Source organism: Aulonocara sp. 'chitande type north' Nkhata Bay, unplaced genomic scaffold (assembly GCF_057382095.1).
Source record: "Aulonocara sp. 'chitande type north' Nkhata Bay isolate Kocher_YH1m ecotype deep benthic unplaced genomic scaffold, A_spYH_male_GT1.1 unmapped_scaffold_2, whole genome shotgun sequence".
In the NCBI taxonomy this organism is placed as follows: Eukaryota; Metazoa; Chordata; class Actinopteri; order Cichliformes; family Cichlidae; genus Aulonocara; species Aulonocara sp. 'chitande type north' Nkhata Bay.
In genome coordinates this window covers 1,644,219-1,657,275 of record NW_028234334.1, presented here as the reverse complement: position 1 = coordinate 1,657,275, position 13,057 = coordinate 1,644,219, and the positions used below count along the sequence as shown (strand labels likewise).

Sequence of the window (13,057 nt, the reverse complement as noted above, 5' to 3'; positions counted from 1 at the left end):
CACACATGAAAACAAAAGACAGCCATTGATAGTCTTTACCACTAACTGTCTCACCACACCTATTTCTGAATTAAAAATTACCCAAAGTGACCTAAAACATGCCACTTTGGGTCAAATGTGAAAAAATATATTAATCTAAGAAAACTTAGCATTATTATAAAACATCTGTCACAAGTCTTCGTCTGTCTGAGTGGTGGCCTCTGTCACATCTGAACAAAACAAAAACAAATAATATTTTTTGACAGTTAGTATTTATAAACAACTTTAACAAATATACATGGGTAAAACAGACATTTGCATATATCTAATCCTTATAAAATCACAAATGAAGAAAACAAAACATGATACTAATCATGGATTTAATATTTTCTCCAAATGATTTATCATAAACTAAAATAAATAATTCGCATTCATGTTTATTTGTATGTAGACAGTCGTTCAATAGTAATTCATAGAGTATTTTTTCTAAGTCCCATTTCTTAAAATAAGACACTGAAGCCAACATTCACTGTTTATACCATCCAAACAATACATTAAGACTTACCATCACGTGCGAATGTAATCGAAGCTTGCAATGCATCCAGCTCCTGGGCAGTGTTATTCAGCATTTCTTTTTCAGCATCCAGCTGTTCTTTTAAAACAGAAATCTTTCTTTCGGCTGCACGCCTGAGCCGCACCTGCCGAACCAAGAGGTCCATTGCCTTGGCATGAAGTTGCAAGCACCTTGTATATAGATCCTCTCTGCTGACCCCTGGGTCCAAGCAGGCATACTGAAATTACAAAATATTTTGGATCATAACAAAATTAGAAAACAGTTATTCGCTTCAATCTATGCTGCCGCTACAATGTAATGTTTGTAGTGCCAGATCACAACAACAGCTGTATAAAAGTCTCAGCTTAACCTTGTGCCATCCTTTAAAAAACTTACGTTGATCACCCTGGGGACCCAAAAAGGCCCCAGTATGGCACAAGGGTTAACAGTGACTTATATGAAAGAGCAAACAAACAAACAAACAAACACAAGAAACACTAAACACAGCATCCTTCCCAGCTCTGTAACAGGTAATGTAGCGTAAAAACAAATTTTTCTACACTATAAATAAAATTTAAGAAATATTTGTTACTTACAGTTGATAGTTGAAATTCTTGACGCAATGATTCAACTTCAGGATCATTAATCCCAGCAAACTTCGTTGGGGAAGCATATGCCATTCTCTATTTATGATAAAGTATGAGGTTAATTAGTTACATTTTACACAACATTCAAACAATATACAAACATGAGAGCATCAAAGAGACTTTACTTACACATAAACATGTAGTTAGTTCACAATAATGATCAGTAATGCAATTACATTCATTCAAAAAACACAAAACATATATATAAATGGTAAATGGCCTGTATTTCTATATCGCTTTACTAGTCCCTAAGGACCCCAAAGCGCTTTACACATCCAGAATGAAGGTGTAAATTAGTCAATGTATGACATTAAGATAATGCTCACCAACTCTTGCTGTCTGCTGCTCAAATTTGCTTAAAGAAAAGGATTGAACGCACAACAAATCACAGCTATGTGAAAAATTACAATTATCCTCTTACGCTCTATAGCCACCAGTACTGTGGCTCAAGAGTTATGCAAAAACCTCCATGCAAATATCACGTAGTATCCACAGAAGCCTTATAATTTTAGCTAAATGGTCATATAAACCATTTCTAAAACTACCAAAGACAGCAGAAACAAGCATGATTGAAATAGCAGTTACTAAACTGCTTAAAATCTGCTAAACACACATAAACCAGCCAAAAATGTTCCACACTTCATGTATTTCATTATATTCATGTTGTGCTTTACTTGTAATAAGAAATCAGTGGCTAATTACCCGGCCTAGCTTTCACAGATTTCAGTCTTTCAAAAAAGACCACAAAATGGCTTAATGGCCCAAATTCACTAAAACAGAAAACCAAACCAAAGACTTTTCACCGGTACCCCTCCCACAAACAATAAAAAAATAACTTAAATACAAAGTAAATTCTGTTACTGAAATTTAAAATGTGGTTTTACACCAAAAATAAAATTCAATTTACAACAAATAAAACTTACCAAGAATTGCACAAGGGCAGGGTTTTTCAAAAATAATATCTTGTGATGTTTGTTATAGTGGTCTAAAATAATGTCCTCGAATCCTCAGAATGTTAAAATCCAAAGCTCTCCTCTTCTCGTTTGCTAAAAGCAAAGTGGCTTACAAACCAGTGGCACAGGTATTTATTGAAATCATGAGGGACATTCAAAAAACTTCAAATGATCTTTTGTCTCAGTCTAACCTTTTCAACAGTGTCACTTGCCCCCCCCCCCCTTGCTTGCCCTTCACACATGAAAACAAAAGACAGCCATTGATAGTCTCTGCCACCAACTGTCTCACCACACCTAATTCTGAATTAACAATTACCCAAAGTGACCTAAAACTTTTGGGTCACTTTAGGTCACAGTCCCAGTGGGTGACAGCATATAAAAGTAAGAAAGCTTAGCAAGTACCTGATGCTGTCAAATCATAAGAAATTAGCAGAAATATCGTAAAACCAAAACAGTCAAATGAAAAAGCAGCATAAGCCAAAGTTCCTTCAGAAGTACAGTATCAGAGAATGGTGAAAGACTGTTGGAATAATTGGCAGTGGATTTTATCGTGTGGTCTCTGTGTTTTTCTGTCAGTTAATCAGGCTGAATCTGCCAAACTGCTAGATCATTGAAAGGCCCACAACGAATAGACACAACGAAGGTTAAATCAATTTGGTAGCAAAAGACTGTTATTTAGCATCTTCATTGATGTCAATGACAAACAAAGAAGAATAGTTCATTCTGGTGAAAAACCAGCACGAGTTATCTACACAAATCTTCCATAGCTCTAAGGATTAACGGCAAGTCTTGTTCCTTACTGTTCATATTGAGCTTCTGTTTAATACATTGGCAGTGCAATAGCATAGTGTTTAGGTTTATATCAACAAAATACAGGAATCTTAATAGAACAACTAGAGAATGAGAAGAATACATAAATATGAAAAAATATATTTCAGCTTCTCCTCTCTGTTGTGTTGCAACATAGCCATTCGACATGGAAAATGAAGTAGCTTTCAAGAAAGAGAAAGCTTGAAAAACTTACAAACACTGACAATCAACTAGTGTACAGCTTTCAAGTGTAATTTATACATTTTAATAGTAATGTCTTTAAAACTATCAGTGACATTGAAAGGAGTTATTAGTTATTATCAAAACATCAAATTGTTCATAAAACATAAGTTCGCTTTTTTTTATTTTAAAGCCAAAATGACACCAGTGACACCACTAGTGTTTTATAAATCTTGATTCATAAACAATTATGTTAGAAACTTATTTCCTATTCACAATACTTGTTATTATTAAACATTTAATGTGAAAAAGTTTCATCCTCCTCTTAGTCTTCATACATCTCTTTTTTTTAAACTTGTAGAGTTGTAGAATTTAAACTAATAACACATATACCATAAGGATGAATAAACAGTCAAAGAAAACCAAAATTTAAAACAGGAACATTTATTATAAAATATTTACACATCTGTCACAACTCTTTGTCTGTCTGACTGGAGTCCTCTGTCACATATGTACAAAACAAACCAAAACAATATTTTTCACAGTTGAGTATTCACAGTATTTATAAAGCAATTGTAAAAGAATTGAGTAGTTAAAATCTTTATTCAGCAGTACACTAATTTCCATAGCTGTTGTCCACACCCTTGGCCTTGCCAAAAGATGGCCTTGCCAAAAGAAACCAAGGTGAGACTCAGTCTCACCTTGGTTTCACAGCCTTACAACTTATTCATTCAACAGTGTGACCTCAAGTTTGCCCCCCCCCCCCCCCCGCTTCCCCTTCACACATGAAAACAAAAGACAGCCATTGATAGTCTTTACCACTAACTGTCTCACCACACCTATTTCTGAATTAAAAATTACCCAAAGTGACCTAAAACATGCCACTTTGGGTCAAATGTGAAAAAATATATTAATCTAAGAAAACTTAGCATTATTATAAAACATCTGTCACAAGTCTTCGTCTGTCTGAGTGGTGGCCTCTGTCACATCTGAACAAAACAAAAACAAATAATATTTTTTGACAGTTAGTATTTATAAACAACTTTAACAAATATACATGGGTAAAACAGACATTTGCATATATCTAATCCTTATAAAATCACAAATGAAGAAAACAAAACATGATACTAATCATGGATTTAATATTTTCTCCAAATGATTTATCATAAACTAAAATAAATAATTCGCATTCATGTTTATTTGTATGTAGACAGTCGTTCAATAGTAATTCATAGAGTATTTTTTCTAAGTCCCATTTCTTAAAATAAGACACTGAAGCCAACATTCACTGTTTATACCATCCAAACAATACATTAAGACTTACCATCACGTGCGAATGTAATCGAAGCTTGCAATGCATCCAGCTCCTGGGCAGTGTTATTCAGCATTTCTTTTTCAGCATCCAGCTGTTCTTTTAAAACAGAAATCTTTCTTTCGGCTGCACGCCTGAGCCGCACCTGCCGAACCAAGAGGTCCATTGCCTTGGCATGAAGTTGCAAGCACCTTGTATATAGATCCTCTCTGCTGACCCCTGGGTCCAAGCAGGCATACTGAAATTACAAAATATTTTGGATCATAACAAAATTAGAAAACAGTTATTCGCTTCAATCTATGCTGCCGCTACAATGTAATGTTTGTAGTGCCAGATCACAACAACAGCTGTATAAAAGTCTCAGCTTAACCTTGTGCCATCCTTTAAAAAACTTACGTTGATCACCCTGGGGACCCAAAAAGGCCCCAGTATGGCACAAGGGTTAACAGTGACTTATATGAAAGAGCAAACAAACAAACAAACAAACACAAGAAACACTAAACACAGCATCCTGCCCAGCTCTGTAACAGGTAATGTAGCGTAAAAACAAATTTTTCTACACTATAAATAAAATTTAAGAAATATTTGTTACTTACAGTTGATAGTTGAAATTCTTGACGCAATGATTCAACTTCAGGATCATTAATCCCAGCAAACTTCGTTGGGGAAGCATATGCCATTCTCTATTTATGATAAAGTATGAGGTTAATTAGTTACATTTTACACAACATTCAAACAATATACAAACATGAGAGCATCAAAGAGACTTTACTTACACATAAACATGTAGTTAGTTCACAATAATGATCAGTAATGCAATTACATTCATTCAAAAAACACAAAACATATATATAAATGGTAAATGGCCTGTATTTCTATATCGCTTTACTAGTCCCTAAGGACCCCAAAGCGCTTTACACATCCAGAATGAAGGTGTAAATTAGTCAATGTATGACATTAAGATAATGCTCACCAACTCTTGCTGTCTGCTGCTCAAATTTGCTTAAAGAAAAGGATTGAACGCACAACAAATCACAGCTATGTGAAAAATTACAATTATCCTCTTACGCTCTATAGCCACCAGTACTGTGGCTCAAGAGTTATGCAAAAACCTCCATGCAAATATCACGTAGTATCCACAGAAGCCTTATAATTTTAGCTAAATGGTCATATAAACCATTTCTAAAACTACCAAAGACAGCAGAAACAAGCATGATTGAAATAGCAGTTACCAAACTGCTTAAAATCTGCTAAACACACATAAACCAGCCAAAAATGTTCCACACTTCATGTATTTCATTATATTCATGTTGTGCTTTACTTGTAATAAGAAATCAGTGGCTAATTACCCGGCCTAGCTTTCACAGATTTCAGTCTTTCAAAAAAGACCACAAAATGGCTTAATGGCCCAAATTCACTAAAACAGAAAACCAAACCAAAGACTTTTCACCGGTACCCCTCCCACAAACAATAAAAAAATAACTTAAATACAAAGTAAATTCTGTTACTGAAATTTAAAATGTGGTTTTACACCAAAAATAAAATTCAATTTACAACAAATAAAACTTACCAAGAATTGCACAAGGGCAGGGTTTTTCAAAAATAATATCTTGTGATGTTTGTTATAGTGGTCTAAAATAATGTCCTCGAATCCTCAGAATGTTAAAATCCAAAGCTCTCCTCTTCTCGTTTGCTAAAAGCAAAGTGGCTTACAAACCAGTGGCACAGGTATTTATTGAAATCATGAGGGACATTCAAAAAACTTCAAATGATCTTTTGTCTCAGTCTAACCTTTTCAACAGTGTCACTTGCCCCCCCCGTTCAGGGAAACGGGGTTGTCATGGTGGCACGTGGAGTTTCAATCACTCGCCAAAAAGCAGTAATCTGCTGTCACTCAAAATCAAAATGTCCAATATGTCCCAAAGGTCGCAGGCGTGATGAGACTCGAGCTCGGAAATGTTTGTTATGCCATTTGTCAGTAATGGTTAGAGTGCCACCTAGTGGAACGACTATAATCATGATTGAATGAGATGAAATGTTAGCTGGTGGTTGAATGCATGAATTCCATCAATGTGACATGAGATCGGAGGTGCTGGTTGTAGGTGTTGGGCGTAGCTCGACGCGATGGGGTGCGAGGGACCTCATAACGCTGCTTGCAGCTTTAATTATTATTATTATTATTATTATTATTATTATTATTATTCAGGCGAAACAAGGGCCTTTTTGAGGGCCTAAACATGCTCAAAAACTCATGAAATTTTGCACACGTGCCAGGTCTGGTGAAAAATTTTGTATTTTAATGGTTTTACATATGAGCACTGGGAAATGGCTCTAGAGCGCCACCTATGCCTTGTTAAATGCAGCCCTACGACCACATCGTTTGAGCTACATGTATGAAATTTGGCACACATATGTATCATGCCAAGACGAACAAAAAAGTCTGTGGGCCCATTGACGCAAACCCAACAGGAAGTCCGCCATTTGGAAGAGAAGGTGACATTTTGGCTCAAATTTTGCCATTTCCATGCCTCGAACTTTTGCGAACTCCTCCTTGGAGTTTGATTTCATAACCTTCATATTTGGTCAGTGTCAACTACACCCTTGTGCCATGTTAAATTGCGGAGCTTTTGAGTTTTCACAATACTATGAGGCCGTGGCGCCATGGCGAATTTCGATGACTCGCCATGAAAATCTTATTGCCTCTCATTTTGTCATACATTTTCTGACCTTGACCAAAGTGAACACATATGATAAGGCTCCACCCCTGAACATATTTCAACTGCCATATTTGACACCAGGTACAGCGCCACCTAGTGGGAACAGGAAATGTCATGTTTTACACTTTGGGGTACAGTATTGTGATGGGTGACATCTGCAGCCTCAAATTTCTCCAGGAAAGCCTTAAGGAGTTGGTCTTGGGTTACAGTGAAAACTGTGACTTTTCACGAAAGGGTGTGACCCCAGCAGCATGGCGAACTTTGATGTCACGCCATGAAGAAACAAATTAGTATAACTCAATGAAATCCAGTCTGATCAGTACCAGACTTTACAGGCATGATGTCAGACCCGCCCTGAACAGATTGATGTGCCCATTGTCGGAAATACGGACAGCGCCACCTAGTGGCAACAGGAAATGTCATGGCTTTAATTTTGTTGTACTGATTTTCACAGGTTCATCGTGGCCACCTCAAAAGCGGTGAATATCAACATCAGTCCCTCGTGATGCTTCAGTGCAAAAATTGTGACTTTAAACTGAACGGCGCACCCTGGTGGTAACGCGGTTCACCATGAAAGATGAAGTGGCTTTTGAGGGGCTTGGAAAGTTTATAGAGGCTTGAAATTTGGCACACACCTCCAAATGGATGAAGGCTTTGTTGTCATGTGATCATTTTCATTGAATAGCGCGAAATGGCTCCACAGCGCCCCCTACAATATTTCAAAACATCAGCCCCTGCTCTGTGTTTCATCTATGAGTCTGACACTTGGTAAGCTTGTGTAAGATATCAAGATGTACAAAAAAGTCTCTTGGAGCAATATCCCAAATCCAACAGGAAGTCAGCCATTTTAAAATTAATGTGTAATTTTGATGACATTTTCCCCCCTTTTCAGGCCTCATACTTTGACGAACTCCTCCAAGGGATTTCATCATATTGAAGCATTCTTCAGGGTGTAGAATCTAAAGACCTTTGTGATGTTAAATTGCGAAGCTTTTTCCGTTCAGGGAAACGGGGTGGTCATGGCGGCACGTAGAGTTTCAATCACTCGCAAAAAGCAGTAATCTGCTGTCACTAAAAAACACAATGTCCAATCTCTCCCAAAGGTCGCAGGTGTGATGAGACTCGAGCTTGGAAATGTTTGTTATGCTATTTGTCAATAATGGTTAGAGCGCCACCTAGTGGCATGACTATAATCCTGGTTGAATAAGATGAAATGTTAGCTGGTGATTAAAAGCATGAAATCCATCAATGTGACATCACATCGGACGTGCCGGTTTGAGGTGTTGGCAGTGGCTCGACGTGCCGGGGGTGCGAGGGCCCTCATAACGCTGCTTGCAGCTTTAATTAGGGCCCGAGCACCGAGAGTGCGAAGGCCCTATTGTATCTGCTCCGTTTCTTATTATTATTATTATTATTATTCAGGCAAAACAAGGGCCTTTTTGAGGGCCTAAACATGCTCAAAAACTCATGAAATTTTGCACACATGCCAGGTCTGGTGAAAAATTTTGTATTTTAATGGTTTTACATATGAGCACTGGGAAATGGCTCTACAGCGCCACCTATGCCTTGTTAAATGCAGCCCTACGACCACATTGTTTCAGCTACATGTATGAAATTTGGCACACATGTGTATCATGCCGAGTCGAACAAAAAAGTCTGTGGGCCCATTGATGCAAACCCAACAGGAAGTCCGCCATTTGGAAGAGAAGGTGACATTTTGGCTCTAATTTTGCCATTTCCATGCCTCGAACTTTTGCGAACTCCTCCTTGGGATTTGGTTGTATAAGCTTCATCTTTGGTCAGTGTCAACTACACACCTGGGCCATGTTAAATTGCGGAGCTTTTGAGTTTTCACAATACGGTGACGCCGTGGCGCCATGGCGAATTTCGATGACTCGCCATGAAAATCTTATTGCCTCTCATTTTGTCATACATTTTCTGACCTTGACCAAAGTGAACACATATGATAAGGCTCCACCCCTGAACATATTTCAACTGCCATATTTGACACCAGGGACAGCGCCACCTAGTGGGAACAGGAAATGTCATGTTTTACACTTTGGGGTACAGTATAGTGATGGGTGACACCTGCAGCCTCAAATTTCTCCAGGAAAGCCTTAAGGAGTTGGTCTTGGGTTACAGTGAAAACTGTGACTTTTCGCAAAAGGGTGTGACCCCAGCAGCATGGCGAACTTTGATGTCACGCCATGAAGAAACAAATTAGTATAACTCAATGAAATCCAGTCTGATCAGTACCAGACTTTACAGGCATGATGTCAGACCCGCCCTGAACAGATTGATGTGCCCATTGTCGGAAATACGGACAGCGCCACCTAGTGGCCACAGGAAATGTCATGGCTTTAATTTTGTTGTACTGATTTTCACAGGTTCATCGTGGCCACCTCAAAAGCGGTGAATATCACCATTAGTCCCTCGTGATGCTTCAGTGCAAAAATTGTGACTTTACACTGAACGGCGCACCCTGGTGGCAACGCGGTTCAACATGAAAGATGAAGTGGCTTTTGAGGGGCTTGGAAAGTTTATAGAGGCTTGAAATTTGGCACACACCTCCAAATGGATGAAGGCTTTGTTGTCATGTGATCATTTTCATTGAATAGCGCGAAATTGCTCCACAGCGCCCCCTACAAAGTTTCAAAATATCAGCCCCTGCTCTGTGTTTTATCTATGAGTCTGAAACTTGGTAAGCTCATGGAAGATATTAAGATGTACAAAAAAGTCTCTTGGAGCAATATCCCAAATCCAACAGGAAGTCAGCCATTTTAAAATTCATGTGTAATTTTGGCGACATTTTCCCCTCTTTTCAGGCTTCATACTTTGACGAACTCCTCCAAGGGATTTCATCAGATTGGACCGATCTGAAGTTTGTGGAATCTAAAGACCTTTGTGATGTTAAATTGCGAAGCTTTTTACGTTCAGGGAAACGGGGTGGTCATGGCGGCACTTAGAGTTTCAATCACTCGCCAAAAAGCAGTAATCTGCTGTCACTCAAAAACACAATATCCAATCTCTCCCAAACGTCGCAGGTGTGATGAGACTCGAGCTCGGAAATGTTTGTTATGCCATTTGTCAGTAATAGTTAGAGCGCCACCTAGTGGGACGACTATAATCATGGTTCAATGAGATGAAATGTTAGCTGGTGGTTAAATGCATGAATTCCATCAATGTGACATCACATTGGACGTGCTGGCTTTAGGTGTTGGGCGTGGCTCGACACGCCAGGGTGCGAGGGCCCTCATAACGCTGCTTGCAGCTTTAATTATTAGGGCCCGAGCACCGAGAGTGCGAAGGCCCTATTGTATCTGCTCCGTTTCTTATTATTATTATTATTATTATTATTCAGGCGAAACAAGGGCCTTTTTGAGGGCCTAAACATGCTCAAAAACTCATGAAATTTTGCACACATGCCAGGTCTGGTGAAAAATTTTGTATTTTAATGGTTTTACATATGAGCACTGGGAAATGGCTCTAGAGCGCCACCTATGCCTTGTTAAATGCATCCCTACGACCACATCGTTTGAGCTACATGTATGAAATTTGGCACACATGTGTATCATGCCGAGTCGAACAAAAAAGTCTGTGGGCCCATTGATGCAAACCCAACAGGAAGTCCGCCATTTGGAAGAGAAGGTGACATTTTGGCTCTAATTTTGCCATTTCCATGCCTCGAACTTTTGCGAACTCCTCCTTGGGATTTGGTTGTATAAGCTTCATCTTTGGTCAGTGTCAACTACACCCTTGTGCCATGTTAAATTGCGGAGCTTTTGAGTTTTCACAATACTATGAGGCCGTGGCGCCATGGCGAATTTCGATGACTCGCCATGAAAATCTTATTGCCTCTCATTTTGTCATACATTTTCTGACCTTGACCAAAGTGAACACATATGATAAGGCTCCACCCCTGAACATATTTCAACTGCCATATTTGACACCAGTGACAGCGCCACCTAGTGGGAACAGGAAATGTCATGTTTTACACTTTGGGGTACAGTATAGTGATGGGTGACACCTGCAGCCTCAAATTTCTCCAGGAAAGCCTTAAGGAGTTGGTCTTGGGTTACAGTGAAAACTGTGACTTTTCGCAAAAGGGTGTGACCCCAGCAGCATGGCGAACTTTGATGTCACGCCATGAAGAAACAAATTAGTATAACTCAATGAAATCCAGTCTGATCAGTACCAGACTTTACAGGCATGATGTCAGACCCGCCCTGAACAGATTGACGTGCCCATTGTCGGAAATACGGACAGCGCCACCTAGTGGCCACAGGAAATGTCATGGCTTTAATTTTGTTGTACTGATTTTCACAGGTTCATCGTGGCCACCTCAAAAGCGGTGAATATCACCATCAGTCCCTCGTGATGCTTCAGTGCAAAAATTGTGACTTTACACTGAACGGCGCACCCTGGTGGCAACGCGGTTCAACATGAAAGATGAAGTGGCTTTTGAGGGGCTTGGAAAGTTTATAGAGGCTTGAAATTTGGCACACACCCCCAAATGGATGAAGGCTTTGTTGTCATGTGATCATTTTCATTGAATAGCGCGAAATGGCTCCACAGCGCCCCCTACAAAATTTCAAAACCACAGCCCCAGCTCTGTGTTTTATGTATGAGTCTGAAACCTGGTAAGCTTATAGGACATGCCAGGTCTGGTGAAAAATTTTGTATTTTAATGGTTTTACATATGAGCACTGGGAAATGGCTCTAGAGCGCCACCTATGCCTTGTTAAATGCATCCCTACGACCACATCGTTTGAGCTACATGTATGAAATTTGGCACACATGTGTATCATGCCGAGTCGAACAAAAAAGTCTGTGGGCCCATTGATGCAAACCCAACAGGAAGTCCGCCATTTGGAAGAGAAGGTGACATTTTGGCTCTAATTTTGCCATTTCCATGCCTCGAACTTTTGCGAACTCCTCCTTGGGATTTGGTTGTATAAGCTTCATCTTTGGTCAGTGTCAACTACACCCTTGTGCCATGTTAAATTGCGGAGCTTTTGAGTTTTCACAATACTATGAGGCCGTGGCGCCATGGCGAATTTCGATGACTCGCCATGAAAATCTTATTGCCTCTCATTTTGTCATACATTTTCTGACCTTGACCAAAGTGAACACATATGATAAGGCTCCACCCCTGAACATATTTCAACTGCCATATTTGACACCAGTGACAGCGCCACCTAGTGGGAACAGGAAATGTCATGTTTTACACTTTGGGGTACAGTATAGTGATGGGTGACACCTGCAGCCTCAAATTTCTCCAGGAAAGCCTTAAGGAGTTGGTCTTGGGTTACAGTGAAAACTGTGACTTTTCGCAAAAGGGTGTGACCCCAGCAGCATGGCGAACTTTGATGTCACGCCATGAAGAAACAAATTAGTATAACTCAATGAAATCCAGTCTGATCAGTACCAGACTTTACAGGCATGATGTCAGACCCGCCCTGAACAGATTGACGTGCCCATTGTCGGAAATACGGACAGCGCCACCTAGTGGCCACAGGAAATGTCATGGCTTTAATTTTGTTGTACTGATTTTCACAGGTTCATCGTGGCCACCTCAAAAGCGGTGAATATCACCATCAGTCCCTCGTGATGCTTCAGTGCAAAAATTGTGACTTTACACTGAACGGCGCACCCTGGTGGCAACGCGGTTCAACATGAAAGATGAAGTGGCTTTTGAGGGGCTTGGAAAGTTTATAGAGGCTTGAAATTTGGCACACACCCCCAAATGGATGAAGGCTTTGTTGTCATGTGATCATTTTCATTGAATAGCGCGAAATGGCTCCACAGCGCCCCCTACAAAATTTCAAAACCACAGCCCCAGCTCTGTGTTTTATGTATGAGTCTGAAACCTGGTAAGCTTATAGGAGATACCAAGATGTACAAAA

The 13,057-nt window shown here is 39.6% G+C and overlaps 2 long non-coding RNA genes across 2 annotated transcripts; both read right to left on the bottom strand.

Annotated features, from left to right (window-relative positions):
• LOC147300764 (uncharacterized) lies at nt 1-2,343 on the bottom strand. The gene is made up of 3 exons (XR_015127502.1): nt 1,129-2,343; nt 545-770; nt 1-209 (listed from the first exon to the last, which is right to left on the bottom strand). It is a non-coding gene; the product is annotated as an uncharacterized LOC147300764 (long non-coding RNA).
• A 1,559-nt stretch (nt 2,344-3,902) lies between these two features.
• On the bottom strand, nt 3,903-5,564 carry LOC147300763 (uncharacterized). Its single transcript, XR_015127509.1, has 3 exons — nt 5,031-5,564; nt 4,447-4,672; nt 3,903-4,111 (listed from the first exon to the last, which is right to left on the bottom strand). It is a non-coding gene; the product is annotated as an uncharacterized LOC147300763 (long non-coding RNA).
• Nucleotides 5,565-13,057: the final 7,493 nt, after the last annotated feature.